The sequence below is a fragment of the Drosophila ananassae genome, assembly GCF_017639315.1.
Source record: "Drosophila ananassae strain 14024-0371.13 chromosome Y unlocalized genomic scaffold, ASM1763931v2 tig00000087, whole genome shotgun sequence".
NCBI classification, from domain to species: Eukaryota; Metazoa; Arthropoda; class Insecta; order Diptera; family Drosophilidae; genus Drosophila; species Drosophila ananassae.
In genome coordinates this window covers 408,291-416,669 of record NW_025319052.1, presented here as the reverse complement: position 1 = coordinate 416,669, position 8,379 = coordinate 408,291, and positions in this window count along the sequence as shown.

The window sequence follows — 8,379 nt, the reverse complement described above, 5'->3', positions numbered from 1 at the left end:
GACATTTAAACAGAAATGCATACATTTTTAAATGATTTGTTGATACAATCCAGGAAGAGTATATTCAAGTCTTATACGGTTTCGGCTAATCAAATTCCATCGTTTTTAAAGGAGCCGGAATATAAGTGGCCATAAATAGCCCGGTTTGGTCTGTCACTACAGGTTTAACAGATGGAAGCTGCTGCTGCTTGTTTTCGGTTTTATTATAAGGAATTAAAAAAGAATTCTAGTTTATTCTGATAGTGTACCATCACCTGTCAATTTTCATGAAGTCTTCAAGAAAATTTTCCAGATAGTTTAAGAACCCGAGGGTCAAGAAAAAATTAAACAACAAAAAATCAAACAATCCGAAAAAGCGGGGTTGTCCATTCGGAAAGGTGAGCTAATCCTGGTCGCAGAGGATTACCAGTTAGTTGTTAGTTGAAACCGGATGGCGGCCTTCAACGGCACACGGAAGAAGGAGAAAGAGGAATCACCGCGGAACATAACGGTTCTGATCAGGCGCGGCTGTGTTTAGAAGTTACTGAAAGAAAGAAATGCGTGGAATGTAGATGGCATGAGGGGGCAGCGGCAGGGGTAGGGACGTTGACTAGTTTGGAGCTAGGAGCAGATTGAGCTCGACTGGAGCTGGAGTAGTGGCAAGCAGACGGAGCGTTCGCGGCGTTTTAAGGGGCGCTTCGCTGTGGATTCGAACTGGGTACGGCCCTAAACTCTCAGGATTCATCCTGAATTAGGTGCCTACAGGAGCGGAAGCAAGAACGGAGCGCTTGCGGCGCTTTCAAGGAGCGCCGTGGAGTAGTCGGCAGTCATAGGACAGGAAGCAGGGTCGAGGCGCCTGCGGCGCTTTCAAGAAGCGCTCCGAGGGAGCTGAGGGGTTCATCCGTCTGATGACCTATCGGTGCCGAAAACGGGAAAGAGGAAGTAGTGTCCGGAGACTTCGGGCTGGAGCACTGCTGCTGGCTGAGTGTTTTGTGTTGGCTTTGTTAACGAGATAGGCGAGAGTCCTCCCGATATGTATATTTTCTTTTCCAGCCTGAGTAGCGCTTCAACGACTCCTCGCGGATATAAAAAGTGAGTAATCTTCAATCTATGCCAAGCCAGCTGAATTGATGGGATTCTCCGATCAATGCTTTTCCACGTTTTCCGAATTGGGAAATGCTTTTCCCAAGAGGCTTCACCAGTTAGATAGTCAACCACCGAATTGCCTTGAGTAGAAATGAAAATGAAAATCGAGTTCGCGGACTTTGCAGTTGAGCTCTTTAAACAGTTAAAATTTGTGTGATGAGATTAAGCGCACGTCCACATACCCTGTGGAATTAAATATAATATACATTAAGGTCATAAATTGTTAGTGATAAGTTACCGTTAACCGTAGTAAGAAAGATTATATATTTAATTATTAGGATATTTAGGAAGCTAGAAAAGAGATGTTATTTAGAGATACAAGGATTTTCTTTAAGGAATAAATATGGAAATTATAATGGAGTGAGAAAATATAATTCGCATCGTTTAATTGCCACCGCCCTGCCGAGTGAGGTCGCGCACGCTTCAATATTGAAATTTTATTTTCCCGAATTTATGATTCCCGAGGCAGCATCAAGGGGAGAGAAGGCGACGAGATCGCGTACACCGCGTGCAACCCTTTCTCTCATCCGATATCTCCAATGATGCCACGTCAGCACTGCAACTATTCGTTACAGTATTGGGTGCCGTAATCCTTGGATTTTACATCTTCTTCTTCTGTAATATTATTTATTTCAATTCGGGACAGTGCGTCTGCTACTACATTAGTAGTACCAGGCTTATACAAAAAAATTTGGCTGAAGCTCTCTATGTAATTAAACCATCGTTTTAATTACACATTTGGGTTTTTATCCGAAATTGCATATGATGTATTTCTATTCCTCATACTCCGTACTCCGTACTATCTTAATTTTTTTTTTGTTTGTGCCCAAACTTTTGCTATAACTTATATAGCCTATAAGTTCTTTTTTGTTAGTCGCGTAATTTCTTTCAGTTTTATTAAGGGTTTTTGATATAAAAGTGATTGGGTATCCGTCTTGAGAAAGTACTGCTCATATAGCTAAGTCAGATGCGTCAGTTGTTAATGTAAATTGCTTTGAATAGTCCGGTTGGACTAGTTCTATTTGACAAATTAGGTGTTCTTTGAGTTCATTAAATGCCTGTAGTGCAGTCTCGTCAAGAGTAATTAAAACATTTTTTGACATCCTATTGGAAATTTTTCCATTGGAGCCTTCTTACAATCTAGTCAGGGGCTTGGCAATGGTTGCATAGTTTTTTTGAAATTTTCTATAATATCCGGTAAGGCCCAGAAAGCTACGCAACTGTTCTCGAAGTATATCATCCATTGCCCTCAGGAAGATTCGAGGTGTTTGTTAACCCAAATGGCATTTTAATGAATTCGTACTTTCCATTGTTAATCGAAAATTAAGATTTTTCTATGTCTGATTCTTTCATCAAAATTTTGTGGAAACCTGATTCTAAGTCTATAGTACTAAAGTATTTAGCTTTTCCTAGATTTGATAAAATAACTGTCGGATCTTGCATGGGGTATATATCTGGAATTGTGCTAAGATTTAGTTTTCTGAAATCGATGCATAGTCTGTTGAGGGGTGCCATCTTCGTTAGTACCTTTTTTTGATACTACAATTACGGGTGAGTTATAAGGACTTTTGCTGGGTCTAATGATTTCATCATTAATCATGTATTTCTGTATTTCTTGATTAACAAATTCGTTTACTGCTTGTGAGTATGTGTACTGTCTTGAGTATATCGGTTTATCTTTAAAATTTATTTAATTTGATTTACTTGTTATAATTTTATTTACTTATAAAAATTTAAATAATTTTTAAATATTTAAATGGCATTAAAGTCGCTTCTTTTTAGAAAAAAAATAATTTTATAGAATGGAGAGTAATAAACCCAAAATAATTTCCCCGACCCTTCATGATTTAAAAAGAAGATAAAATGTTAAAGTAAAAAGCATTCGCCGGTTAGAGGAAGTTTGGAAGCTGGATCACTTCCTCTTACGACAATCACAACCAAGGCAAGGATTATGTTCTTATGTAATGCCTTCAGTACAGCTGAGGACTGCCCCCCAGTTACTGCAATTTCTGCAGCCCCAACTTGGGCTAGACTTCCCAGTTGAGCATTACCAAAATTCAGTGGAAATTATTCGGAGTTCAAAAATTTGATAAGTCTTTTCGAGACCTTGGTACACAAAGATGTAAAAATTCCTGTTATTGAGAAATTTAATCATTTAATTTCTTGCCTCACTGGTAAAGCCTTAGGAACTATCAAGGCATTCCAAGTCACCGAGAGCAATTACGACTAAGCAAAGAATGTCTCACACAAAGGAAAGAATGTCTCATCTTTGCGAACCAAATAAGTCAATTGTTTAGCCTTCCGAAAATTTCACAGCCGTCTGCGTCGTCGTTGAGGGGTCTCATCGACACTGTGTCATCGATTTATGGATCATTATTATCCATAGGAGATGACACTAAAATTGTAAACTCTATGATTATATATATACATCATATAAAAAACCTCTTGACGAGGTAAAGTACCGGTGACGAACCTGCATGCGAAACCCAAAATATCTGATATAAATTTTAGTGACGAAAATACGCTATATAGGTGTACAAAATTACGTATAAAAAATATTCTTGTTCGGCACGTGCAAGAAAAACAAAAAAAAAATCAGTCACGTATTATTTTGCACTTTTTACAAAATAATTACTACGTTCGAGTTGCTCAAATTTTCTGCTTCAAATGAATACAGCAGCTTGCGCAAGCTCTCGTATGTATTCCAAAGGCAATCAACTTAATTTTTGGATCTTCCCGAATTGAAAACAACGCAAAACCGAGTCAAAAGGACTAAAAACAATAAAATAACGGTATTTTTAACATTACCCGTCTAGAGGCGGACTTGGGCACTAGAGGGTTAAGTGCGGCTTTGCTGGCAGCCGATTTGAGTTGATCGTTGCGAGATCGCGGTATTCGTGAAGCAACCTAGCATATTAGTTGCTCGTGTCGTTGGATAAAATTGCGTTGATTTTACGTTGAGACGCGTGACATGTTGATTCGTGCAGCGTAGCTCGATCGATGAGTTTGGGTCGTTTCATATCGACGAGAAAGTCGAAATGTTGAAGGAAATCGGCTCCAATGATAGCGCATTTTTTGCCGAATTTGTCCGCCGAATCCGAAGACTGTTTTAGTTTTTTGGTTCGGATGAAAACTAGCACGGTTGGCGAAATTTCTTGGCGGCGTTGTCAAATTTGCTGTGGTACCAACACAAGTCTGAAGTCGGGACGCTGTTGCGATCCGTTAATGTGGATGAACTGTTCTTGCGATAACGGTTTTTGAACAGCGCGTTGATTTGTTGCTCGATGCGGACTAGACGTTCGTCGAAAACGGTGCTGCTTGGTGGCGCCGATTTGGCGTTAACGGTGCCTATATAATGAAAATCGCCGACTTTGATCACTTTGTCTGCCAACTTAGCTAAATCTGCTAGGCAGGCGTCCGATGCTTGCAAGATCGCTTGCAATTGTGTTGGTAGGCGCTGCAGCCACAGTGCTTTTAAGAAAGTTTCGTCAACTTTGTTTGTGGCGAGTGCGTTTAACTCGTTGAGCAGTTGTGTGGGGCGCTTGTCACCAAGGTCAGACTCCGAAATCAACTTCTGGATTTTCTTCTGCTCGCTTTCGCAGAAGCGTTCCAAAATGCACGACTTTAAGTTTTCGTACTTGCCTGTGCCTGGTTGGTTGACGATGGCGTCGGCAATTCGGGCCAGTACCGGTGCTTCGATTGACGCCAGGATCGTGTTGAATTTCGTATCGTCTGTAGTTATTCCTGCCAAGACGAATTGGGCTTCGATTTGCGACAGCCATAATTCTGGGTGCTCGGTCCAAAAGGGCGGAATTTTAACCGCCACGCGGTTAATAACTACGTCGGAACCGCGAGTAACGGTATCGTGAAAGACGTCGGCGTCGTCTTGTGTGGTGTCGTTGTTTGCCATTGTAAGCACCGGTACTCGCGTCTATATAGTGATCACGTCGGGGTCACCAATTTAATGTTCGTTTATTCACTATATATTTGCTTAAAAACTAATGAAAAATAATAAAAGCGTTGCTAGCTGCGGATGAGGCTGTCGATGTTGTGAGGCGCAGACAAGGTTGTGTTTCTAGAGAGGGCCTCCAGCGATATCGATACTCTCATAAGATATCGAGTTCGATTGTGTTATGGTAAGCACTTAGGATTGCCACAAATCCATGATTTGGCCCAAAACGGTGGTGGCTGCAATTTAAGTAAAGCAGAGTTTTATTTATATGCATTATATGCTCAGTGGGGGCATATGCATATAAAGCTTTCTACTCATAACATTTTGCATTCTTCTCATTAAGACATGAGAAACTGAAACACAAAGCAGAATTACATCAAAATTTGCCATCAATCAACAAAGTTCGAGATTAGACGAATGGAGAGCGTTGTGGTTTCTAACACGGGAGGGCCTGAGTTCTAATCCTAGTTGAGTCAATGTTTATGTTTTACTTTTTAAGCCCTTTTTTATTTGGCTTTTATTTTTAAATAAATAAACTAAAATGTGAGAAGATATACTCCATATTATTTAGGGTATTGACCAAATATATGCAGACTCCAAAAAGCAAAGTTGCCAATCAAATACACACACATGTATAAGTAAATGCAAGCTTCACAGGAGGCTGCACAAAATGGGTAGCTGCACTTACAGGACTATATCTTCAGTTAACGGATTTTGCCAGATATGTACGATATATCAAAAAATGCGTCATCTCAAAAGCTATCTACACGTGCAATATAAAAAAGATCAGTCGAGCAAATTTTGAAAAATAATTTTTTTTTCTTAAAAAAAAAGTTTATTTTCAGTGTATTTTTTTTTGTGTACCATATAGACGTTTGGTCTCAAAGAAAGTGAAATAAATCTTTTTAATATCTTTCTTAATTATAAAGTTATGAATTTAATTAAACAACGTTTTATTAATTTTTTGACGTAAGCTTAAGGTATTTCAAAAAGTTGTAGAACAATAGTTGCTCATATGATAGTAACAAACATTTTCCAATTTTTTTCAGGATTTTTAAGAAAAAAATAGTGCAAACAGACAAACCGACAACTGGCTTCATTTTGAAGAAGAAGAAAAAATCGAATTTTTCGAATAACATCTGAATGAAATGTCGGATCGGGATTGAGATACCAATCGACGCGTATTTAGCTCTAGAATTCGAATATATAAAAATATTCTATCTGTTGAATAAAATGTGTCCACCAGCCCCACATTAGTGATAAAAAATTTTTTTACTTTCACCCTAGTTTCAAAAATTATCGAGTTGAAACAATACCTTTCGATTGGTATATAATTCATTTAGATCAGTTGCCTACAGAAAATTTTTAATTCTTCGGCTATATATAGAGTTTCCTCGCGCACGCCTAGGCATGCAGGTCGTCACCTCGTGGACTTCCGTCCACAGTGATATGTAGTATATAATATAGAGTATATGCATTTTTGGCGTCTTTTGTTCAACGAAACGCCAAGTGACGCGATACCCTACAATTTGGTTCGGTATCACTGGTGATCAAATATTTAAATACTCAGTGCCTCTACTATATTTTATTCGACTATCAATTAATTAATTAATTATTGTTTTCGTTGGTTGGAAATTAGATAAATTAGATTTTATTTATATAATAAATTTCAATCCACAGAATTACTTTAAAATAAACATTTTAAATAAAAGTAATTTCGTAAATTAATAAATTATTATTGTTTTCGTTGTTTGTACCGAAATTAATTTTAAAATTTCTTTAATTTTATAAACATATTAAAATTGTATTTTTTTTAAATTTTAAATAATTTTTTAATATTTAAATTGCATCGAATTCGCTTCTTTTTAGAAAATAAAAAATTGTAGAATGGAGAGTAATAAACCCAAAATTAATTCCACGACCTTCATGATTTAAAGAGAAGATTAAATGTTAAAGTAAAAAGCATTCGCCGGTTGGAGGAACGTTTGGAAGATGGATCACTTCCTCCGAACAAAACCGAGCTAGAATGCAGGCTTCATGTTTTAGATATGGCAATTTCTAAAGCAAATGAGTTGCAAGACCAGATCGAACAAATAGACGGAATGGAAGAATTTGAAGCCGAGTTGGAAGAATTAATAATTACAACCAAGGCAAGGATTATGTCCTTATGTAATGCCTTCAGTACAGCTGAGGACTGCCGCCCAGCTACTGCAATTTCCGCAGCCCCAACTCGGGCTAGACTTCCCAGTTGAGCATTACCAAAATTCAGTGAAAATTATTCGGAGTTCAAAAATTTTATAAGTCTTTTCGGGACCTTGGTACACAAAGATGTGAACATTCCTGTTATTGAGAAATTTAATCATTTAATTTCTTGCCTCACTGGTGAAGCCTTAGGAACTATCAAGGCATTCCAAGTCACCGAGAGCAATTACGCCAAAGCTATCGATAGTCTAAAAAGAGTCTATGATAACGAATGCCTTTGCGAACCAAATAAGTCAATTGTTCAGCCTTCCGGAAATTCCCCAGCCGTCTGCGTCGTCGTTGAGGGGTCTCATCGACACTATGTCATCGATTTATGGATCATTATTATACATAGGAGATGACACTAACATTGCAAACTCTATGATTATATATTTAGTTTTGAGTAGAGTAGATCCAGTGACCAGGCAAAAATGGGAAGAGTTACTGGATTATGGGGAATGGCCGCTGTGGTCCGATTTCGAAAAGGTATTAAATCGTAGGTAACAGCATCTATCCGCGGAAGAGACTGGCAAAACAAAACAGGAAAAAACTGGGTTAAGCAAGCAACTTAATAGAAGTTCGTTGGCTTGCTCATCTGCCAACGTCAACCCAGCTTGCAGTTATTGCAGCGCTCAAGACCATTTTGTGGCCCATTTAGTGGCAGTCCGTTCGCTCGCCTTGCTGTAATGCAAAGGTTTGAAGTTTGTCAAGTCAGCATCTCTCTGTCTAAATTGTCTGCGAAAAGGTCACACCGTTGCGAAGTGCAAATCAACTAGATGTCAAATCTGTGCAAGATCATAAACTTCTGCACCGATTTACAGTGATTGAAAATAACTTAGCGTTACCACCAAAATGTTTAATGAGATTATTTTATCTCAACGATTTTTAAAACAAAAGGTGGCTGTTTGATATTCAATTTCCAAGTACAAGCACTCGCAAAAAGAACTTAAGCCTAGCTTATCTATTGCAAGCTATTTATCCTGAACAACAGTAAAAAAGCATAGTGGACTGCGTGATGTTCTCCTTCCCCTTATTGTTCCCCTTAAATTTTTTACTCTAAT